Source organism: Ornithorhynchus anatinus, chromosome 1 (genome assembly GCF_004115215.2).
Source record: "Ornithorhynchus anatinus isolate Pmale09 chromosome 1, mOrnAna1.pri.v4, whole genome shotgun sequence".
Classification (NCBI taxonomy): Eukaryota; Metazoa; Chordata; class Mammalia; order Monotremata; family Ornithorhynchidae; genus Ornithorhynchus; species Ornithorhynchus anatinus.
This window is the reverse complement of record NC_041728.1, coordinates 126,758,091-126,769,755: the sequence shown is the minus strand read 5'-3', so window position 1 is coordinate 126,769,755 and position 11,665 is coordinate 126,758,091. Positions and strand designations below refer to the sequence as shown.

The 11,665-nt window shown below is 43.7% G+C and overlaps 1 long non-coding RNA gene across 2 annotated transcripts in view; it reads right to left on the bottom strand.

Moving 5' to 3' along the window:
• Positions 1-201: 201 nt before the first annotated feature.
• The window catches only part of LOC120638536, a 170,837-nt gene continuing 159,373 nt past the window's right edge, over positions 202-11,665 (bottom strand). The window contains exons 3-4 of one of the 2 annotated variants that reach the window (XR_005660239.1): positions 6,782-6,910; positions 202-713 (exon numbers count right to left, since the gene is read on the bottom strand). This is a non-coding gene — a long non-coding RNA (uncharacterized LOC120638536). The remainder of the gene's footprint in view (positions 714-6,781; positions 6,911-11,665) is intronic. The other variant, XR_005660240.1, reaches the window with a different exon arrangement.

Here is an 11,665-nt window from a genome sequence, read left to right as displayed (position 1 = left end):
GATTTTTTATTTACTATATAAGTGCTTACGATGTGCTAGGCACTGTAATAAGCACTTGGATAGATACAAGATAATCAGGTTGGAGACAGTCCATGTCCCACATGAGATAGAAGTCTTATAATCCCCACTTGGCTGATGAGGTAACTGAGGCACAGATACATTAAGTGATCTGCCCAAGGTGACACAGCAGACAAGTGGCAGAGCTGGAATTAAAGTCCAGGTCCTTCTGACTCCTAAACCTGAGCTCTATCCAGTAGGCCATGCTGTTTCTCCGATTTTTTGTAGTTAGTCTTCTAACTTGTGAAAAAGGATCAGATATTGATGATAAGCCTGACTCTCTTTTGAGATAATAATAATGATTATGGTATTTGTTAAGCATTTAATGACAATAAAATGAACTCTGTAATAACAATTGAGTAGATACAAGACAATCCCTGTCTTACATAGAGCTCACAATATAGGTAAGAAAGAGAACAGACATTGAATCCCCATTTTATAGTTGAGGGAACTGAAGCACAGAGTAGTTAGTAACTTGCTTCAGATCATGACTGAAGGCAGCTGGTAATTTTGGGATTAGAACCCAGTTCTTCTGCATCCCAAGCCAATGCTCTTTCCACTGGGCCACACGGCTTCTCAGCATAGTACTGGTGGTGGTGCCACTGGGGATGCCAGACAGGAAAGACCTGTAGTATCACCAGGCACTAGTCAGTAACCTGAAAGAATGAACATCTCCTATTTACTACCTAATTTTTTTTTTTGGTTGGATTAAGGACTAGTAAAAGATAACACTCAGGATTGCAGTTGCCAACTACTCTCCCCCGAGAAACTACATCAGGGACCAAACAAATGAAGTGTTTGGGATTCTCTACATTTCCAAACTAAAAGGGTACCTGCCCTTAGTGAAATCTACATGCTAGGCTATTTTTAATTGATTCCACTATCTTCCAAGGTGCTGGTGAGGTCCACTGGTATCCTTCTGCTCAAATACGAAAATAGTCTCAAATTTTACCCTCCTGGTAGTAATGCAAAAGGTGTCATAGTCAATGAATCACACCACTGGTTCATAATTTGCTGTCTTCTTTGCCCTGATGTTCAAATGAGAAGCTCTATGGCTTAATGGAAAGAGCCTGGGCCTGGGAGTCAGAGGACTTGAGTTCTAATCCCAGCTCTGTCAATTGCTTGCTGTGTGACTTTGGGCAAGTCATTCAACTTCTCTGTTTCTTTTTTGTTTGTTTTCTTATTCATAATATTTGTTAAGCATTTACTACGGGTCAAGCACTGTTCTATGCACTGGGGTAGATTCATTCATTCAATCATGAGCATGTCTCCTTTCATTCATCCAATGGAGAAGCCATTCTACTTAAACTTATTTCTCCACACCGGTCAATCCCGTCTCTCCCTTTGCTACCCTTAGGGTTCTCTCCTTTCACCAGATTACTCCTAAGAGATAATAATAATAATAATACGGTAGTATTTGTTAAGCACTTACTTTGTGTGAAGTACTGTTCTAAGAGCTGACGTAGATACAAGCTAATCAGGATGGTCACAGTCCCTGTCCCAAATGGGGCTCACAGTCTCAATCCTCATTTGACAAATGAGGTAACTGAGGCCCAGAGAAATTAAGTGACTTGCGCAAGTCCCACAGCAGACAACCAGTGGAGATGGGATTAGAAACCAGGTGTTCCTGGCTTCAAGGCCCGTGTCCTATCCACTAGGCCATGCTGCTTCCATGCTACTAGTCACTCAATTCTTGGCCCTCTTCTGTTCTCCACCTACTCTCACTCCCTTGCTGAACTCATTCACTCCCACGGCTTCAACTATCATCTCTGTGCAGATGACACATAAATCTACATCTCCTCTCCTGTTCTCTCCCCCTTCCTTCAGGCTCGTATCTCCTCCCGCCTCCAGGACATCTCCACCTGGATGTCTGCCCGCCACCTAAAACTCAACATGTCCAAAACTGAGCTCCTTATCTTCCCTTCCAAGGCCTGTCCTCTTCCTGACTTCCCTGTCACTGTGGATGGTACGACCATCCTTCCTGTCTCTCAAGCCCGCAACCTTGGTTGACTCAGCTCTCTCATTCACCCCACACATCCAATCCGTCACCAATGCCTGCCGGTCTCACCTTTACACTATTGCCAAGATCCGTCCTTTCCTCTCCATCCAAAAGGCTATCGTACTGGTACAAGCTCTCATAATATCACGCCTGGATTATTGTGTCAGCCTTCTCTCTGATCTCCCTTCCTCCTGTCTCTCCCCACTCCAGTCTATTCTTCATTCCGCTGATTGGCTTATCTTCCTACAGAAACACTCTGGGCATGTCACTCCCTTCCTTAAAAACCTCCAGTGGTTGCCATCAACCTCCGCACGAAACAAAAACTTCTCACTCTGGGCTTCAAGACTCTCCATCACCTTGTCCCATCCTACCTCTCCTCCCTTCTTTCTTTCTACTGCCCACCCCGCACGCTCCGCTCCTCTGCCGCTCACCTCCTCACCATTCTCTGTTCATGCCTATCCTGCTGTTGACCTCTGGCCCACACCCTACCGCTGCCCTGGAATGCCCTCCCTCCTCACCTCCGCCAAACTAACTCTCTTCCCCTCTTCAAAGCCCTACTGAGAGCTCACCTCCTCCAAGAGGCCTTCCCAAACTGAGCTTCCACTTTTCCCTCTGCTCCCCCTCTGCCCTCTGCTCCTTCCCCTTGCCCCTTTCACCTCCCCTCAGCTAAGCCCCCTTTCCCTCTGCTCCTCCCCCTCTCCCTTCCCCTCCCCTCAGCATTGTGCTCATTTGTATATATTTTTATTACCTTATTTATTTTATACATCCCCTTGATTCTATTTATCATGATTATTTTGTCTTGAATTTTGTCCATCTGCCTCACCCGATTAGACTGTAAGCCCAAATTTGGGCAGGAATTGTTCATTCATTCATTCATTCAGTAGTATTTATTGAGCGCTTACTATGTGCAGACCACTGTACTAAGTGCTTGGAATGAACAAGTCGGCAACAGATAGACACAGTCCATGCCGTATAACAGGCTTACAGTCTAATTGGGGGAGACATTGTCTCTGTTGCCGAATTGTACATTCCAAGTGCTTACTACAGTGCTCTGCACATAGTAAGCGCTCAATAAATACTATTGAATGAATGAATGAATATTGGGAGTTTCACTCCCAAAGGACTCATGATAGCATAAAGCAAGGAGTTGCACACAGATGGAATTGGCTGGCGATCTTAAAATACAATAGACAGACATTAACACTTCTCCACCTGATACATCCCCTAAGATTGGTTGTGCTGGAACTTGGCAAGTGCTGAGAGCTTTCCAGGAGTATCAGTGTGAGTCGTTTAAGGGCAGCGAACGTGTCTGCTAATTCTGCTGTATTGTACTCTCTCTTAGTACAGCCCTTAGTACGGTGGTCTACACATAGTCATTCCTTAATAAATACCCTTGATTAATTGATTGATGAGTGTACTTTTTAATGGTATTTATTGAGCACTATTCTAAGTGCTGGGATAGATATAAGATAATCAGGCCAAATACAGTCCTACATGGAGCTCGAAGTCTAAGTAGAGGCTAGAACGGATATGTTCCCCTGAGCATGTCCAAGATAACATAAGCTCAGTCAATCAATCAGTGGTATTTATTGAGTACTTACTATGTCCAGAGCTCCCTACTGAAAAAAACAGCAGCGAGGGAAGTGGAAAATTGGACTTTTTTCATGGGAAGGGTCTTTTGCCACTGTGTACCTTAAAGGTTTACTGATATCCCTTAGTCAATTTTGTTGGAGATTCTCCTTGTTGACATCTTTTCAAGAAGGTATCTGATGAAAATGTATTTGTAACTGAGTAGTAATGATCACTGACGACTTTTACAGTATTACAGAGTTTTCAACTTTGCCCACAGTTGGTGTTCGATAAGTGGTATTGATTTGACCATCCTTAGGGCATTTTTTGAAAACGGGGCAAAGTAAGGGAACATGCAGTGCTAAGTGACAGCTTCCTTTTTACAGCAGAAACAAGGCAGAGTTGTTTCTGAAATGTAGTCCTTACAGTGAGATAGGATGAGGCCAGATAATAATAATAATGATGATGGCATTTGTTAAGCGCTTACTATGTGCCAAGCACTGTTCTAAACACTGGTGGGGAGGGGGGGTACAAGGTAATCAGGTTGTTCCATGTGGGGCTCACAGTCTTAATCCCCATTTTGCAGAGGAGGGAACTGAGGCACAGAGAAGTTAAGTGACTTACCAAAAGTCACACAGCTGACAAGTGGCGGATCCAGGATTAGAACCCATGACCTCTGACTCTCAAGCCTGGGCTCTTTCCACTGAGCCATGCTGCTTCTCATACCTCTTTTCCAGTGGGTCCTGAATCTTCTCAGTGTCAATGAATTAATCAATCAATGACATTTATTGAGTGCTTACTTTGTGCAGAACACTGTGCGAAGTGATTGAGAGAGTACAGAGGTGGCAGAATATTCCCTGTCCACAGTGAGCTTATAGCCTCGAGGAGCTAGGTATCTTACAGACTGCCTTTGAGAGGCTAAATGTATGTTTGGGGGTACAATTTCCCACTTTTTTCCCCTCTCTTCAAGGATTACTTGCATTAGATCCAGAGACTTCTCTTTTCAAGGTTACCAATGACCTCCTTCTTGTTAAATCTTATGGACTCTCTTCCACCCTAATATTTTTTCACATGTTGGCTGTCTTTGGCAATGTGGACTGCACACAGTAAGTGCTCAATAAATAGGATTAAATAAATAAATGGACCTTTCTCCTCTCCTGGAAATGCTATTGAGCATTGGCTTTTCAGATACAGTTTTGCCCTCCTGGTTCTCCTTCTAGCTCTTTAGCTGATCTTTTTTAATGGTTTTTGTTAAGCACTTACTATGTGCCAGGCACTGTACTAAGCAATGGGTTGAATACAAGATAATTGGGTTGGACACAGTCCTTGTCCCACCTATCCTCTCAGATTTAGTCCCCATTTATACATAAGGGAACTGAGGTGCCTAGAAGGTGAGTGACTTGCCCAAGGTCATAGAGCAAACAAGTGGTGGAACCAGGATTAGAACACAGGTCCTCTGACTTCCAGACCTACCTCTCTCTGGGAGGCCACAGTGCTTCTCAGTCTCTTTTTCTGGCTCTTCTCTGCCTCACACTCCTTATCTATTGGTGTTCTTCGAGGCTTAGTTCTGTTTCTCAATCAATCAATTGTATTTATTGAGCATTTACTATACAAATTCCTTGAGGGCAGGGACTGTGTCTACTTACTCTAGTATACTGTACTAGGATCTTTGGATAATAATATAGTAGGGCCTGGGAGTCAGAAGGTCATGGGTTCTAATCCCGGCACCACTACTCGCCACTGTGTGATCTTGGACAAGTTACTTCACTTCTCTGTGCTTCGTTACCTCATTTGTACAATGGGGAGTGAGGCTTTGAACCTCACGTGGGACAGGGACTGCGTCCAACTTGATTTGCTTGTAGTAAACCCAGTGCTTAGTAGAGTGCCTGGAATATAATAAGCACTTAACAAATACCATAATTATTATTACACCAGAGTAAGTAGACATAGTCCCTGCACTCGAGAAATTTACAACCTATTAGGAGAGACAGGCATTAAAATGAATTACAGGTAGGGGAAAACAACTGAACATAAGGATATGTATCTAAGTGCTTTTGGTGTGAGTAGGATGTGTTCCTACATGTTTAGGGAGAATACCTATCTGAATAGGGTGGAGAGATGAGGGATTAGTCAGGGAAGGCTTCCTGGAAGAGATATGATTTTGGTAGGACTTTGAAGATGGAAATAATGGGGGTCATTTGGATATTAAAGGGGAAGAAGTTCCAGGCAAGATGGAAGGTTTGAGTAAGGGATCAGGGTGAGAGAAAGGCACAAGTGAGCATGTTGATATCAGAGGAGTGAAATATCCAGGCTAGATAATAGTGAGGGGACAGTGTGGCTAGTGGGTAGAGGGTTGATTGAGTTCCTTACTGAATCTTATTCTCAATCTAAATTTGCTCCCTTTAAGAGCTCTTCTGCTCCCCCAGCTTGAACTTTCACATCTGTATGGATGATTCCCTAATCTACCTCACTAGCCTCACCCTTGAAGCAGCATGCTCTATTGGAAAATGAACAGGCCTGTGAGTCAGAAGACCTTGGTTCTAATATTGGTACTTCCATTTATCGGCTGTGTGACTTTGGGCAATTCGATTAATTTATCTGTACCTTAGTTTCCACATCTGTAAAATGAGGGTTTGATGCCTGTTCTCCCTACCCACTAGACTGTGAGCCCCATGTGGGATAGGGACTATGTCCAATCTGATTATACAATATCTACCCCATTACTATTACAGTGCTTGGCACATAGTAAGTGTATAACAAATACCACTATCATTATTATTATTATTAATTTTTCCCCTTCAACAGTGTCAGATTTCCTCCTGCCTCCAGCACATCATAACTGGGTTGTTCTGTCTCACGCTCAATATGTCTGAAATTAAATTCCTCATCTCTCCTCCAAAATCCCCTCCTCCTCTTTAACTCATCCACCTCAGTTGACAGAACCACAATCTTCTCCACTTTTCAGTCTGTAACCATGGCATTATCCTTGACTCCTCTCTTTTTTTCCACCCCCATATTCAATCAGTTGCCAAATCCTGTCAGTTCTTCCTCCACAACATTTCCAGAATCCACCCACTTTCCTCTCTATCCTAACTACCAAGTTTTCCCTCCTACTTAATACTGAGAGTCCCATGTGGGATAAGAATTGGGTCCTACCTGATTATGTTGTATCTTGTTTTATGCCATAGAGTTGTTTTCGATCCTTAGCGACACCATGGACACATCTCTCCCAGAACACCTCGCTCTCCATCTGCAATCATTTTGGTAGTGTATCCGTAGAATTTTCTTGGTAAAAATTAGAAAGTGGTTTATCAGTGCCTCCTTCCTTGCAGTAAACCTGAGTCTCCACCCTCTACTCTCTCCCCTGCTGCTGCTTCCCAGCATTGGTGAGTTTTGACTTGTAGCAGATTGCCTGCAACTCTCTAGCCATTGACCGAGCTAGGAATGGAATGGGTATGCCTCTGCTTGACTCCCTCCCGTAGCCGAGACTGGTAAGAGTACTGGAAACTCTCCAGGTGCTACCCTGAGAGGGGATCTTGTATCTACCGCATTGCTTAGTACTGCACTTGAAACAGACATACCACCATTATTATTGACATTATTATTAATAATACCAACTCACTCATCCAGACATGTCATTCCATGTCTCGACTATTGCAACAACCTCCTCACTAATCCCTATGCCTCTATTCTCTCTTTTCTGCACTCTGTGGCCCAGATTATTGTTTCTAAAACATCATTCTGCCCACATCTCCCAACTCATCAAAAACCCTCTAATCATTGCTCATTCCCTTCTGCGCCCAACAGAAACTCCTGCCCACTGGCTTTAAAACACTCAACAGTTTTCTCCTCTTTACTTATCCTTATTCTTCTCCCATCAAACCCCAGTTCTCATGCTTCATTCCCCTCAAGTCAACCTAGTCACTGTCCCTTCTCATTTCTCCCACAACTCATCTCTTTCTCATCCTCTCCATTTTCCTGGAACTCCCTCCCATTTCACATCAGGAATACCATAGTTCTCCCCACCTTTGAAGCCTTTTAGAAATCACATGCTCAACCTGATGAATCTCTCATGTCCCCACCCTATAAACCTATTCAATTACCATTTCAGCACTTTCATGTCACCCAAATGCTTGGGTCCATATTGTTATACTCCATTGCTTATTCCTACCTGTATTTTATTTCAGTGTCTGTCTCTAGATTGGAAGCTTCTGAAGGCCAGAGATCATGTCTTCTTAAACACATTGTCCTCTCCTAGCATTTAGAACAGGGACACTTCTATTCATTCTATTCATTCAATAGTATTTATTGAGCGCTTACTATGTGCAGAGCACTGTACTAAGCGCTTGGGATGAACAAGTCGGCAACAGATAGAGACAGTCCCTGCCGTTTGACGGGCTTACAGTCTAATCGGGGGAGACGGACAGACAAGAACAATGGCACTAAACAGCATCGAGGGGAAGAACATCTCGTAAAAACAATGGCAACTAAATAGAATCAAGGCGATGTACAATTCATTAACAAAATAAATAGGGTAATGAAAATATATACAGTTGAGCGGACGAGTACAGTGCTGTGGGGATGGGAAGGGAGAGGTGGAGGAGCAGAGGGAAAAGGGGAAAATGAGGCTTTAGCTGCGGAGAGGTAAAGGGGGGATGGCAGAGGGAGTAGAGAGGGAAGAGGAGCTCAGTCTGGGAAGGCCTCTTGGAGGAGGTGATTTTTAAGTAAGGTTTTGAAGAGGGAAAGAGAATCAGTTTGGCGGAGGTGAGGAGGGAGGGCGTTCCAGGACCGCGGGAGGACGTGACCCAGGGGTTGACGGCGGGATAGGCGAGACCGAGGGACGGCGAGGAGGTGGGCGGCAGAGGAGTGGAGCGTGCGGGGTGGGCGGTAGAAAGAGAGAAGGGAGGAGAGGTAGGAAGGTGCAAGGTGATGGAGAGCCTTGAAGCCTAGAGTGAGGAGTTTTTGTTTGGAGCGGAGGTCGATAGGCAACCACTGGAGTTGTTTAAGAAGGGGAGTGACATGCCCAGATCGTTTCTGCAGGAAGATGAGCCGGGCAGCGGAGTGAAGAATAGACCGGAGCGGGGCGAGAGAGGAGGAAGGGAGGTCAGAGAGAAGGCTGACACAGTAGTCTAGCCGGGATATAACGAGATTGTATTCTATTCTATTGATTGTATTTATGATAATTCTTTGACTTCAGAGGTCTTAATCTTATTAATAAGACTGGACAAATTACAGTTTTCTAGTATCATTTGTTTCTTCTAAATTAAAAAAAGTTAATTCTAGGGGATTTTCTCCATGTTGCTAGTTTTTTTTTTCCCTTGAAGAAAGTGATTAGTTCAAAGCAAAAGGAAAAAAAAATATAACTCTTGCAATAGGTGGAAAGCTTATGGAATGCACTACTTCAGGAAGTTTAGGAAGCAGAGAATATCATAAAATATTGATAGGGTCAAGAGTGGTTTGGATAAATTCACAGGTGAGAGCTTCAAAATGGTTTAGCAGAGGGAAAGGCAAGATATTAGAGGGAGAAGAAGTTAGTGATGATAGAAAACTTGGGGATGGTTAAGTAAATAAATAGCTGGAAGGGCTTCAATGGATTTCTTAAAAATTTACGGATGTTAGATGGTTCCTTCTTATCTATCAGGATAAATGTCAAAGACAGGCAGCCATCACACTTCAGACGTCCTTTGGGGCCACTGGAGGCAGGACCCTGGTCCAAGTGGACCAGGGGCCGGAACTAGTCATTTTCTTATGATTGTCTTTCTCTTAATGGGTGATGGAATCAGGGGAGAAACCCCTGAAAGTCACATCCTTACCCATTCACCCCCTTCTCCTTTGCCTTTCCACCTACATCCCTCAATGTTTGCAGCTGCTGGGATTAATGAAGCATCTAGATCCCAAAGATGATTTTTAAAGATCTCTCTAGGCACACACCATGTTAGAACACACAGAGAGCTCAGTTTTATTGTGGCCCTTAGAGAGGACAGACACATCCGAGTCCATCTCAGGGATGAGGAAAGCTTTAAAACTTTCATCATTTCAATGGGAGAAGCTCCCAAGAGTTTAGGTGGTTATCTGGCTGTTCTCTTTTTTATGGGTTCTTTCAAAACAGCTGGGTAAGTTCAGATGTGGATGACACACTTTCAAATGACATCTTAATGGTTCCCACTTCACAGAGACCTTATAACTATGTCAGTGGAAGAAGGTAGGAAACTATCAAAAATGTTGTTACAGCTTCCTCTGGGGACATAAGGCTCTGACTCTGGACAGATCCAGCATGTTAATGTACAAAGGCTCAAGTCTGTGCTAGAAATCAGAACAGAATGACAAAATCCATGTGGAAGAGCAAGGCTGTCCTTTCTTACAGGCTTTTACAAGAAGCTTTTACCTTCAATTTTGTCTTTGGGTGCAGCAAACTGATCCTGGGAGGTTTTTCTGACAATGTTCATTTTAGGTCAACATTTATAGCTTCAAAAAGATGTACTGAAGTAAATCACTTAGCAAGACATTTTTAGATTTGGTTTCTTTGAAATAACTCCAATGAGCTAATTGTGGAACAATCAACAAATCAGCCCCTCCTGTCAGCAAATGTATTTTTTTTTAGCTGATGACGAGCAAAAATGTTTTACTCTTTTGAGGGCAATATCTGCACCTGGTCGGTCAATGGTTCAGCAGTGATAAACTGCATAAACCAAGAGGGATTCGTCTATTTAAATAAGTCATGACTCCAAACTGAGGCTCTTCTCCAATACACTCAAGTTTCTCTCTCTTCCACACAGGTCACTGGTAGGGGAAGTTGCTGTTGAGAAAGGTGGTTAACCATATGCAGACAGATAACAGTTGGACTGTGAATTCTAGATGAGTCGTTTACCCTTGGCTTCTTGTAAAAACTAAGGAAAGTGTGTAAGTTTAGCAAACAAAAAATACTGCGAGCTTTTTCAAACTGCAGGTTGAGGAAGTGTGGTATCCAGCAAAAGGATAATAGGGAAGCAGGGAGCTCTAGTAGAAAGGGCACAGGTCTAGGAGTCAGAGGATGTGGTTAATGGTTTGGTTTATGGTTTATGGTGACTTATAAGTATATGCCAGGCACTGTACTAAGCTCTGGGGTAGACACAAGTTAATCAGGTTGGACACAGTCTCTGTCCGCCATAGGCTTCAAAATCTTAATTCTCATTTTTCAGATAAGGTAGCTGAAAAATTGAGTGGTGGAGCTGGGAGTAGTTTGGCCTAGTGGATAGAGCATGGGCCTGGGAGTCAGAAGGACCTGGGTTCTAATCCGGGATTTAGCGCTTGTCTGCTGTGACCTTGGGTAAGTCACTTAACTTCTCTGTGCCTCTGTTACCACAACTGTTAAATGGGGATTGAGATGTGAGCCCCATGTGGGACAACCTGATTACCTTGTATCTACCCCAGTGCTTAGTTTAGTGCCTGGCACAAAGTAAGTGCTTAACAAATACTGCAATTATTATTATCATTATTATTACTGCCAGACCCATGCTGTATAATAATAATAATAATAATAACAATGTTGGTATTTAAGCGCTTACTATGTGCTGAGCACTGTTCTAAGCGCTGGGGTAGACACAGGGGAATCAGGTTGTCCCACGTGGGGCTCACAGTCTTAATCCCCATTTTACAGATGAGGTAACTGAGGCACCGAGAAGTTAAGTGACTTGCCCAAAGTCACACAGCTGCCAAGTGGCAGAGCCGGGATTCGAACCCATGACCTCTGACTCCAAAGCCCATGCTCTTCCCACTGAGCCACGCTGCTTCTCAGTAGTGCTATATCCACTAGGCCATGTCGCTTCTTTTTCTTCTGAATTCCCCAGCACCTAAAACAGTGCCTGTCGGGAGCTGCCAAACCATAACTACTACTCCTACTGCGGTGAAAGGTTGAAAGAGACAGTAATGGAGGTGGGCTTGCTGGGACTCTGCCATCAGTCCAAGCAGCCCTTGTGTGACTGAGACTGTGTCCAACCTGATTATCTTCTATCTACTCCAGTGCTTAATATGGTGCTTGGCACACAGTGAGTGCTTAACAAA